Source organism: Crinia signifera, chromosome 3 (genome assembly GCF_055691185.1).
Source record: "Crinia signifera chromosome 3, ASM5569118v1, whole genome shotgun sequence".
NCBI lineage: Eukaryota > Metazoa > Chordata > Amphibia > Anura > Myobatrachidae > Crinia > Crinia signifera.
In genome coordinates this window covers 48,261,198-48,273,065 of record NC_139219.1, presented here as the reverse complement: position 1 = coordinate 48,273,065, position 11,868 = coordinate 48,261,198, and the positions used below count along the sequence as shown (strand labels likewise).

Here is an 11,868-nt window from a genome sequence, read left to right as displayed (position 1 = left end):
AAATGATTTTAAAAAGTTATTTAAAACAGTATAAGATATTATTGCTGTATAAAGAATAATAATAATAAAATAAAAAATTGCTAATGACAGACAAATAATAGCCTTCTTACAACAAAATGTAATGCTAATCTCATAACAGGAGTGCAATAACAAGCTTTAACACACACACATTTGGATAATAAATTAATAGTTGTTGATGGACAACGCACTAATTCGCATGCCTCTGTTGGACAGCCAACTTAGTTTAATAAATAAAATTGGAAAAGGCTGAGACTAGGATTTTTTTTTTCTGCAATTGAATCTATCTGTAAATAATTTTCTTGCAGGAAACTATATGAAACCATTGAACCCATATAACCCTAAAAACAGACCAAAACACTGCAACACATGGTCCCCCAATGATTGCAGAACTAAATATCTCGCCATGACCTACCACACTTCAAGTTTTCAGACAGCTGGAGAACCGCAAAAAGCTCTAGATCATACAAAAACAATCACAACTACACTATGATTGATATGGCATTGAAATAACCATCTATTAGACACTTTTGGGAGCTATTGCAGTTTATCCATAAAGATTTAGAATAATACAGGAGACATTTTAGAAGAAATGAGGGGTAGGTGGAATTGAGGGCAAAACATGGTTTATTGCTCTAAAGAAGGGACATTTGGGAAATCAGTAGTTTACATATAGCTATACTGAGCCTATATATAACAAAATAATTATTTCAGTCAAAGCATGGGAACTTTTTGTATGCATAATGTGAAAAGAATTTTCATTTTTTATTTCAACTCTTGCTAAGTTTAATGACCTTTTTAAACAAGCCCAAACATTCCATGTATGCAACCAACAAACAGAGAGATATTTCTTGTACAAATGTGATTTGATAAGAGGAAATAATAACCATTCCTTTGAGACTTAATTTAGGTTTTGTGGAAAAAACTTAAATGTCTGCAACGCTGAAGTATTTGAAATGTGTTTGTTGTATATTTTAAAAACCATCACTTTAAAATTCGAGTTTGTTTTCTCCATGGGGATCATTAAGAGAGCCTAGACACAGATAAAACAGCCACATACAATATTTTTTGGAGCTGTGTGAAGAGCAAACAACATTCAAAAGGTAAATTGCAATCGTTTTAATACGACTGACAACTTGTACTTATTTATATATGTGCTGAGAACTTGCTTAGAGTATTTCTTTTCAACAATAGCTGTCTAGAGAGTTGATTCATTGTCAGATGTAGAATTTGAATAATTAGAAAAATGAGTTGTCTAGATTAATTTGGCTGGCTTAGATTAAGGGTGTGCTAAATCTCATTTTATTCGCTTAAAGTGTTTACCAAATTATGTTGTCTGCATTTAATCATTGCTCAGTTTGCTCGGAAAGGGCATTAAATTGTGCGGATCAGAATTCAATAGATCATTGGTCATGGTTTATATTGGTTTATATAATATAATTAATATATAATATAATATTGGTTTATATAAATGATGATTTTCTATATTCATGTGTGTACTAAAATTAAATAAAATCAAATTGAAGATCTACCTATTTAAATTATCCTTGACATTGATCATTATCATGAGCTTGATGCATTCAATAACATATAGTATGTTGGTTATACAGCTCAGCAGAAAAATAACATTTTGTATGATCATGTTCTAGAACTTAAGTTGCTGCCCAATTTGGTCAATTTATGCCACATTGGAGTTTGTGAGGACCACCGGCCAACAAAGGCAGGTAGGTGTAATAGAAATATGTTTGGATTTTAATTGCGCCTGTCCAAAACTGAAGTCAGCCCCTGGTTGTGATCATTATATGTGAGTGTCTGACACAATAATGGGGTCTCATGAGATCCAGCTGTACAATTGTCAGACAGAAAACCTACTTTTTAATGTATGGGGTCAAATTATGTGACGTAGAGTAGTTCAATAATCCACCTCTTGGCAAACATTAAAGTAGGAAATGTATGTGGGGAATACAAAAAAGAAAGAACAGTGCTCCAAAGAAATATGACAAGTGATTGATTAAATAAAACACATTTTAATATCAAACACTGAAATTATGAATATAAAATAGTGAACATAAAAACATTACTTGGGACCCTAATGGGGAGTGGATGGGATATTAAACCTGCACTGGATTGATAGATGGAATTCCCAAATGGTGGAGTCCAGTATTTGTAAGTCCACTTGGTGCCATTGGAGGTTTGTGGTCCCAGATGGGAGGCTGTATGGCTTCCAGTAAGTCCTCACTAATAGACGGTTATTGTCCAAGGTTGTGGATACTCCAGATGTAAAAGCAGTGGGCAAAAGTCCAGAACAATAAATATAGATATATATATATATAGCGTATTTGGATGAGTGTGGCACTCCTGTTTAGAGTCACAGCAACAATGTGAATAAGCCGGTGCCCTCCGGATACAAAATCAATGAAGATTTACATAGACAACTGGTGATGGCGGCACTCGAATAAATAACACAGACTGCCAGGGATAACCCCTGGCAGTCTGTGTTATTTATTCGAGTGCCGCCATCACCAGTTGTATATATATATATATATATATATATATATATATATGTGTGGAAGGTCCGGCACTCCCAATGAAATTAAGAAACTTCACCCAGTGCCCCCACAAATAGTGAAATATAAATGGTATAGGTGCGGCACACAGGTAATACGAGCATCAATAAAGATAGGCAGACAGCACTGCAGAACGTTTCAGTTTATTTAAAAACTGTTTTCAAGTTATAAATGTGTACATGACAATAACTTACCTGTATATACTAATCATCCAGTGTGAAGAGGAGTTACAGGCTGCGTGGCCGCCGCCGGCGTCTAACAGTGTCACCCGCTGATGACGTCATCGGCCTGGGAAAGCACCCTGAGATGGGTTGCTATGGAAACCTTCACCAAAGTGCAAAGTAAACAAAATGACACTGATGGAATGGGGGGGGGGGGGGAACAAGCATGGTGAACATGATAAACAATATATGCTGGCGGCAAAAACAAAAATCTGGTAGCTGAGATATAAGAAATAAATGCAATACCAGATATGCAGTGCCTGTGCTGGCATAAGATACAATAGTAGCAACATGATGCACAGTACTAACGAACAGTCATGTATAGGCCTCCACACCGATATGCAGTGACTGCACGACCATAAGAGACAATGGTAGCAATATACAGTGCTAACGAAAAGTAATGTGTCGGCGGCCGCACAGGGATTATTATGCAAACATGCTAGAATGTCCAATCAGGGGTGGTTTGGGTTAGAAATCCAGCCCGGGAAATTTTGGGAAGCAGCCCTAATAGGGGGTGGGGTCTACTGAGAGGCAGGGTCTGCTGAGAGGTGGGGAGAGTGACAGCAGGGACAGGGAAGGGGACAGTGACAGCAAGTCCACGGACAGAGAGTGACAGCAGGGAAATGGATAGCAACTCACTTTGGAAAATTTATTTTAATGGTAGCGGGGGTTAAGCAAAGGTACCCGGAGGGGATCCAGCGGCGGAGGGAGGAGAGTTATGCCACCCAAATTGGAAACCAATGGGGATCCAGCAGTAGCGTGAGGAGAGTGGGGATATGTCAGGTCACGCTGGTGGGGGAGGGGCTGTAAGAGATGCTAATCACTGGAAACAGCACACAATATACATGAGAATAAATGTGTGCTACTCACCACTGTGCATGGCGCAGATTGGGTGGCAGTGAAGAAAGCAGGAAGGACCAATGTCTGGAGGTACTGTAGGAATGGTCAGGTTCTGCTGCTCCTGGCTAACAGCACCCGCAAAAATGCAGCAACTGTGCACACACCAGCCACTGGGTGCTTGGGATGGGGACAGCACATATTAGCCGCCAGGTTCTTAAGGGCGGTGGGGGGGCCGTACACGTTAGCCGCCGGATGCCTCCTGTGGGAGTACGCTGGGGGGCAGGGCCACCAGCTTCAATTTATTTACAGTTTCTTATATAGCGCAGCAGATTCTGTTGCTTACAATAGTAGACAGTGATAAAACAAACTGGGTAACAACAGACAGACTTGGAGGTAGGAGGGCCCTGCTGCAAGCTTACAATCTAAAGGGATAGGGGAGGGAAACACAAGGACAGGCACCAGTAATAGCGTAGCTTGTAGGTCCAGAAGGGAAGCTATATAATACATAAGTGCCTCCGAGGGTTATGCGTGTAGAACTTAAATATGATAGGCTTGCCTGAAGAGGTGAGTTTTCAGGGAACGCTTGAAAGTTTGGAGGCTATATATGGCTACCATTTGCATTGCACTTAACTGGGAACAAAACAATACATGGCACAGACTAAAAGGAGGTAAGATGAGGGCCCTTGTCACAAATCAATAGGGAAACGGGCATCTGATACCTGACCGTAAATGCCACTCACTGTGGGCGGCTCTGGTGCCATCACAACAATTCACTAATAAGCAACAAGACATTGGATCCCCCGGCACACTGAATAGTTTTAGCAACCAATCTTGAACACTACATGATAATAGAATTCAGAGATGTTGGTTACATATACCTGCGCAGGTGTATGACATGCCCCCAAGCCGCGTCAAGGCTTCTCTGTATATTGGGGGTTCCTAGCGCTATATCTAGGTGCAGGGTGTGGCACCCCAAAAACTATCATAAGCTAGGAGGCCCAGCGCGGCACGCCAGTGATATACTAAGTGTTAATAATTAGTGATAGGAAGCCGAAGCTATACATAAAGAGAGAGATAAATGAAATGTAATTAAAATAAGAGAGAGATAGTGTTAGTGAGGGAAAAGTGTTAATAGAATGTAAGGGCATGCCGCACTAAAGCCACCCAGCCCAACCAGTCCAGGGGCACCACACCCCACACCACTGTTTTACCCTAAATTGGGTCTACAATTAGTCAGCAAGGAGCCACATGATAATGGCTCCTTACTTGGTATATCTGAACTAAGAGCTACCTACCTTGGAGCAACCCCAGACTACTCCATGTGGCATATCAGGACCTGCATCTCCGCCTAATACAAGCTCCTCTCTGCCTCTTACAACATACATACAGATAGTGGTAGATGCTCAAATTAGTTCAGTAAAACTTTTCAGGTGCATGCAAGGGAGGGGTTAATACTTAGTAAGTAACAAGACATTGGTTCCCCCGGCACACTGAATAGTTTTAGCAACCAATCTTGAACACTACATGATAATAGAATTCAGAGATATTGGTTACATATACCTGCGCAGGTGTATGACATGCCCCCAAGCCGCGTCAAGGCTTTAGTGCGGCATGCCCTTACATTCTATTAACACTTTTCCCTCACTAACACTATCTCTCTCTTATTTTAATTACATTTAATTTATCTCTCTCTTTATGTATAGCTTCGGCTTCCTATCACTAATTATTAACACTTAGTATCTCACTGGCGTGCCGCACTGGGCCTCCTAGCTTATGATAGTTTTTGGGGTGCCACACCCTGCACCTAGATATAGCGCTAGGGACCCCCAATATACAGAGAAGCCTTGACACGGCTTGGGGGCATGTCATACACCTGCGCAGGTATATGTAACCAATATCTCTGAATTCTATTATCATGTAGTGTTCAAGATTGGTTGCTAAAACTATTCAGTGTGCCGGGGGAACCAATGTCTTGTTACTTACTAAGTATTAACCCCTCCCTTGCATGCACCTGAAAAGTTTTACTGAACTTATTTGAGCATCTTCCACTATCTGTATTAGAGATGTGCACCGGCCACTTTTCGGGTTTTGGGTTCTGGGTTCTGATTACCTTGAGGTTTTGGGTTCTAATGGGTTTTGCAAAACACCTCCTAAGTGTTTTGTGTTTGGATTTTTTGGGTTTTGGGTTCTGATTTTTTGTTAAAAAAGCATAAAAACTGCTAAAATCGCAGAATTTTGTTTTTTATTTTTTGCTCCTATGCTATATTAACCTCAATAACATTCATTTCCACTCATTTCCAGTCTATTCTGAACAGCTCACACCTTACAATATTGTTTTTAGGGCAAAAGGTTGCACCGAGGTAGCTGGATAACTATGATAAGCCACACAAGTGTGCGGCACAAACACTAGACTGATATGGCACACTTAGCATCCCCTCTAGGCTGATACTGCACACCTAGAATTACCCCTGGACTGATATTGTAAAGCGCAGCGGAATCTGCTGCGCTATATAAGAAACTGTAAATAAAAGAAATAATAAATAAATATGGCACAGGTAGCATCACCCCTGGACTGATACGGCACATTTAGCATCACCCCTGGATTGATACGGCACACTTAATAGCACCCCTTGACTGATACGGCACACAGCATCACCCCTGGACTGATATGGCACACAGCATCACCCCTGGACTGATACGGCACATTTAGCATCACCCCTGGACTGATACGGCACACTTAATAGCACCCCTGGACTGATACGGCACACAGCATCGCCCCTGGACTGATATGGCACACAGCATCACCCCTGGACTAATACAGCACACTTGGCAGCACCCCATGAATTATACAGAAGACTTGGCAGCAACCCATGAATTATATGACACATTTGGCTCACCCCAGGAATTATGCGTCACACATGCGGGCACCCCTGACCTGATACAGCACACATGGAATTATACGGCACAGATGGCGGCACCCCTGGACTGATACGGCACACATGGCGGCAGGCATGGAATTATACGGCAGTTCATGGCGACACTCCTGCAGTAAAAAAAAAGAAAAACTTTTATTCTTTTAATTAAAAAAAAAGAGCAGCACACCTGGAATAATACGGAAGACTTTAGTAACACCACTTGAATTATACGGCACTCTTGGCTCACCCCTGGACTGATACAGCACATTTAACAGCCCTTGGAGTAAAAAAAAAAAAAACACCTTTTTTTTCTTTTCATAAAAAAAGGGCAGCTCCCCTGGTCTGATACAGGACACATGGGGGCACCCCTGGACTGATACGGGACACATGGCGGCACCCATATAATTATAAGGCACACATGGGGGCACCCCTGGACTGATATGGGACACTGGGCACCCCTGGATATATACGGCACACATGCGGGCACCCCTGGACTGATACGGGACACTGGGCAGCACAGCTGGACTGATATGGCACACTTAACACCCCTTGCAGGTTAAGGGAAAAAAACACCTTTTTTTATTGAAATAAAAAACAAAAAACTTTTTTTTTTCAGAGAGCCCCCCTTAAATGTCCCCCACAGTAGTCCCATATAACAGCCCCCCTTTAGTAGTAGCCTTAGTAATGCCCCCTTAGTAGCTGTACCCTGAATAGTTTTCCACTTAGTAGTTCCCCTTTAGTAGATGTACAAAAGTTCCTGCACCATTAGTTCCCCCTTAGTAAATGTACCTTTAGATTACAGTTGTCCCCCTTGAGCAGCCCCACTCAGTTTATGCAGCCTCTATTTGATCCCCCATTAGTTGCACCTCCTTAGTATATCCCCCACAGTGTTTTTTTGTCCCCCATAGGTTTATATTCTGTGCAGACAGCACGGCAACATCCGTGCTGTCTGACTTCTACATGCAGAATGAAGATGGCGCCGGAGCCGGACCTTTTATAGAGATCCGATCCGATGACGTTTTGGCCTCGATTTGGACTCCTGAAAATGGCGGGACCCGGCGAACTCCTCAGATCTGTCCTCGGATAAGGTAAGTTCGTAAGGGTTCGGATCTCTAGGATCCGAACCCGCTCATCCCTAATCTGTATGTATGTTGTGAGAGGCAGAGAGGAGCTTGTATTAGGCGGAGATGCAGGTCGTGATATGCCACATGGAGTAGTCTGGGGTTGCTCCAAGGTAGGTAGCTCTTAGTTCAGATATATAAAGTAAGGAGCCATTATCATGTGGCTCCTTGCTGACTAATTGTAGACCCAATTTAGGGTAAAACAGTGGTGTGGGGTGTGGTGCCCCTGGACTGGTTGGGCTGGGTGGCTTTAGTGCGGCATGCCCTTACATTCTATTAACACTTTTCCCTCACTAACACTATCTCTCTCTTATTTTAATTACATTTCATTTATCTCTCTCTTTATGTATAGCTTCGGCTTCCTATCACTAATTATTAACACTTAGTATCTCACTGGCATGCCGCGCTGGGCCTCCTAGCTTATGATAGTATTTGGGGTGCCACACCCTGCACCTAGATATAGCGCTAGGGACCCCCAATATACAGAGAAGCCTTGACGCAGCTTGGGGGCATGTCATACACCTGCGAGGTATATGTAACCAATATCTCTGAATTCTATTATCATGTAGTGTTCAAGATTGGTTGCTAAATCTATTCAGTGTGCCGGGGGAACCAATGTCTAGTTACTTACTACGTATCAACCCCTCCCTTGCATGAACCTGAAAAGTTTTACTGAACTAATTTGAGCATCTACCACTATCTGTATGTAACAATTCACTAATGCAATGTACACCAAATACAAATAGGTGTGCCCATTAACCGGCACGCCGCCTGAGTACTGTAAAATATTCAGAAATAAATGATCGGCATAGTAAGCATAACAGTCTCCTCCGGCATGTGGTAATGTAACAATAATAGCACATAATGCTAAATATATGAACAAAGAGGCAATGTAAGGTCAGACCGTGTAGGCCCAATAAGTTACTGTAACATCTCTGAATATGTCAAGGCTGCTGCAGGGAGAGGTACAGGAGAAAGTTACAGGACACTGGCCAGAAAAATTAGGGGTGCCCATACACATCATGCATTTTTATTAGATCACAAAAAGGGACAGTGCATGCTGGAGGCGTGCTGCAAAAATTTAAAGTAGTGCGCTTTAGACACACTTCAGCATAACACATTGTGCCACCCACCACGTGCCCGTTACACATTGCACCACCCACATAGGAACATATGGCCGCTGGGAGACCTACACAATACAGACAGACACACAGATCCTGGTGGAGAGGCTGATCAGAGGTACTGTACACTCACAGGTCACACTGGGCCACAGAGCTGACACTCTACACAGCTAGGCTAGCACAGGTATAATGAGGTGAAGGTAGTGCTACTGAGCCACAAGGCTGACCATATCAGCTGTCATTTGGTAAGTAGGGAATACAAGTCTGCCACATTGTGTCTAAGGGCAGGAGAGCAACTGGGCCACAGAGCTGACACTCTATTGCGCCCAGGCAGCACCTGGCAGATCCCGTGACTGGCATACGTCATATCTTGTGCCCACACAATACTGAGCACGGTGGGTGGGGGGAAGAGGGGGAGGAGTGTCGGTGTGACCCGGTGGCTTTAAGCTGCCCCAGCCGCCGGCCGCCCACTCCGCTCCCCCCTCCCCCACACACGTTCCCACGCTCCGGCCTCCATCTTACACACCCCAGCTCACGTCCTACGGACATCCCTAGTCTGTTGCTTCCGCGCTCGTCCCGGTGCGCCCGGTAATGGGGTGTCAGTTCCCGATCCACCTGGTGTCCTCGGGTGAGGGGCACAAAGGATCCGGCAGGAGGGGGGTTAATGCTCCGGCGGCCCAGGCCTGGCGGAGAGCAACACTGGGGGCGGATACGGGGATAATATTGTATTACCCGCAGTGCACGGGAGGGGGGGCGGCGGTATGAGGGATAATAACGGGGGTAACCCCCGGGCCACGCCTGGCAGGGAGCAGCAATCCTAAGCCGCCATCTGGCGGTATCTACTATCTCGCTTCATCAATGAGTACCAGCGCCGCTCATCACCAGCATGCAAACAGCTTCTCAGCTGCCTGCATCCTCCTCACACAAGAACCGCGGGAGCAGCTGCGTGCGACTGCACATGCGCAGCAGCGCTCCCACGGCCATATTTGTTCAGGGGAAAGTGCTGTGGCGTGTAACCGCAGAGATGACGGGACGCAGCCCAGCAGGGCGAAGAGCGACCTCTTAATGCCTTTTTTGGGCCGGCCCACCGGGAAATGGCCCGGTTTCCCAGTGGGCCAATCCGCCCCTGTGTCCAATACACATGGGAGAGGGAAAATATCTATGAATAAAAGTCTTGCAGGGATAGCAATGTCTGTCAAGACAAACGTGGTATACACTGCCAGATGTGGAACAATCAGCGGAAGCAGTTGTAGGAGATATTTTCGTTTAAGCCTCTGGGGCTAAGGACATCCAATCTAATTATCCATCTCGATTCACATTGTAGTAACTTTAATCCTCTGTGTCCACCTCGGATGGAACCTGGGATTGTGACGATGATGCGGTATCATAAAGTGTTCTCCGCGGTTACCACTGCATGTATATATACTTGCCCCTATAATTGTGAATAAAATGCTTTCTGAAGTGTTTCTGAAAGGTATCCCCGTTTGCCAAGGACCAGGTTGGAAATACCCAGCAGGAGTTACCCGGGTTCCATCTACTACCTGCTGTTATCCCTGATTCCACGGTACGGGGCTTGCCTTACCTGTTTTTATATTTTGTGTCAAATAAAGCCTCATGTGATTTTATCATATCTGCACCATGAGGAGTTCTTTATTTTTCATGTGATTGACCATCCGTTTATGAACAAGAAAGATACCTTTATATGCTTGGTGCATACATCCTATCACGTAAGACAGTGTGAGCATTACATTTGGAGATAAAGATACCGTTATATGTGTTTCCCTAGTGTCTTGCATGTAATCACATGTAAGCTAATCATACCATTTTGAGCACTACGTGGTGGTCCCTTTAAAAGATACCCAGATAGGAGTACATGCACGTTTTATCTTGTAAGCACGTGTAAGCAATCCATCTTTGGGAAGTTGGGAGCTTTCCTTTGAAACCCTGTCAATCATTAGATGAGAAAATATACCTGATGGCCTTGTTTTGTCTGCTTCTTTTTTGCATGTTGGGAGAGAAAGTGCTTCTCAAAACTAGAGACATATCATCACTCATTGGAAAACAGCATTGGAGCGCACAACTGGGACGGAATTGTTGTCAGTTTGTGAACATTTTTATTGAGAAGGATAAGTGGCGCAGTGATCTCTACATTTTGTATTTGTATATTCTGTCGTTTTGTTAGCAGTGGTAGTTGCTTTCATTAGAGATCCTTGAAGTGAGGCGCCGGTTGATTTATTATTTTTGTGCTTTTGGTGATTAAAATGCTGTATAACAATGTAGGAGAGTAATTACATAATATGAGTGCTGTATAGCATTGCAGGATACTGATGACTGAGTGCTGTATAGCAGTGCAGGATACTGATGACAAGTGGTGGCTCCTACCTCAGTGTAGGAAGGAGCTGCTACTGGTATAAATGCTACCGCCCCTCCGCTGCCACCACTGGTCCCTGCTTCTGCCATCCCTCAGGTCCCTGCTGCAGTCGCGGGAGCAGTGTATACGTAGTATGGTCCTCGGTACTGCAAATGACCCCAGCTTCTTTGGGCTATTCAGCAGCAGCCCATAGGAGCTAAATCATGGTCCTGGTGCTTGTACACTGCAGATGACAGGCACCAGAATAGGTGCATGCTCCAGTATCTGCCCATAGAGAGGGATGGAACACCTCCCAGGGTGATTGGCAGGTCGGACTTCAAAAGAAAGTCATCTGGTTTAACTTATTTAGAACACAGTGGCAGATTCTACCATGTGTGTGTGTGTGTGTGGGGGGGGGGGGGGTACTGCAGCCCATAGGTAAAAACTGCCACAGCTGATGAGTCTGAATGCTGTATAGTAGTGCAAGGTACTGATGACTGTGTCTGAGGTGTAGATGTATGTCTAGAAGAGAATGCAACCACACATTTTGGTTGGAAAACGCAACCTTCAGGGATGCATCCTATAGCCAGGAGGTCCACCAATGGCAATGATGTGACACTGCCAGACTCAGACTCTAATGTGTGACAGTGAGACCAGTGGTGTAGCTACATATGTGGCAGACCCTGCGGCGGCTTGGGGGAGCGGCACCAGTGGG

At 44.2% G+C, this 11,868-nt stretch overlaps 1 long non-coding RNA gene across 2 annotated transcripts in view; it reads left to right on the top strand.

Moving 5' to 3' along the window:
• The first annotated feature begins 949 nt into the window (after nt 1-949).
• Nucleotides 950-11,868, top strand: part of LOC146062481 (uncharacterized) — a 48,195-nt gene continuing 37,276 nt past the window's right edge. For both annotated transcript variants that reach the window (XR_014471348.1, XR_014471346.1), the window contains exons 1-2: nt 950-1,121; nt 1,668-1,742. This is a non-coding gene — a long non-coding RNA (uncharacterized LOC146062481). The remainder of the gene's footprint in view (nt 1,122-1,667; nt 1,743-11,868) is intronic.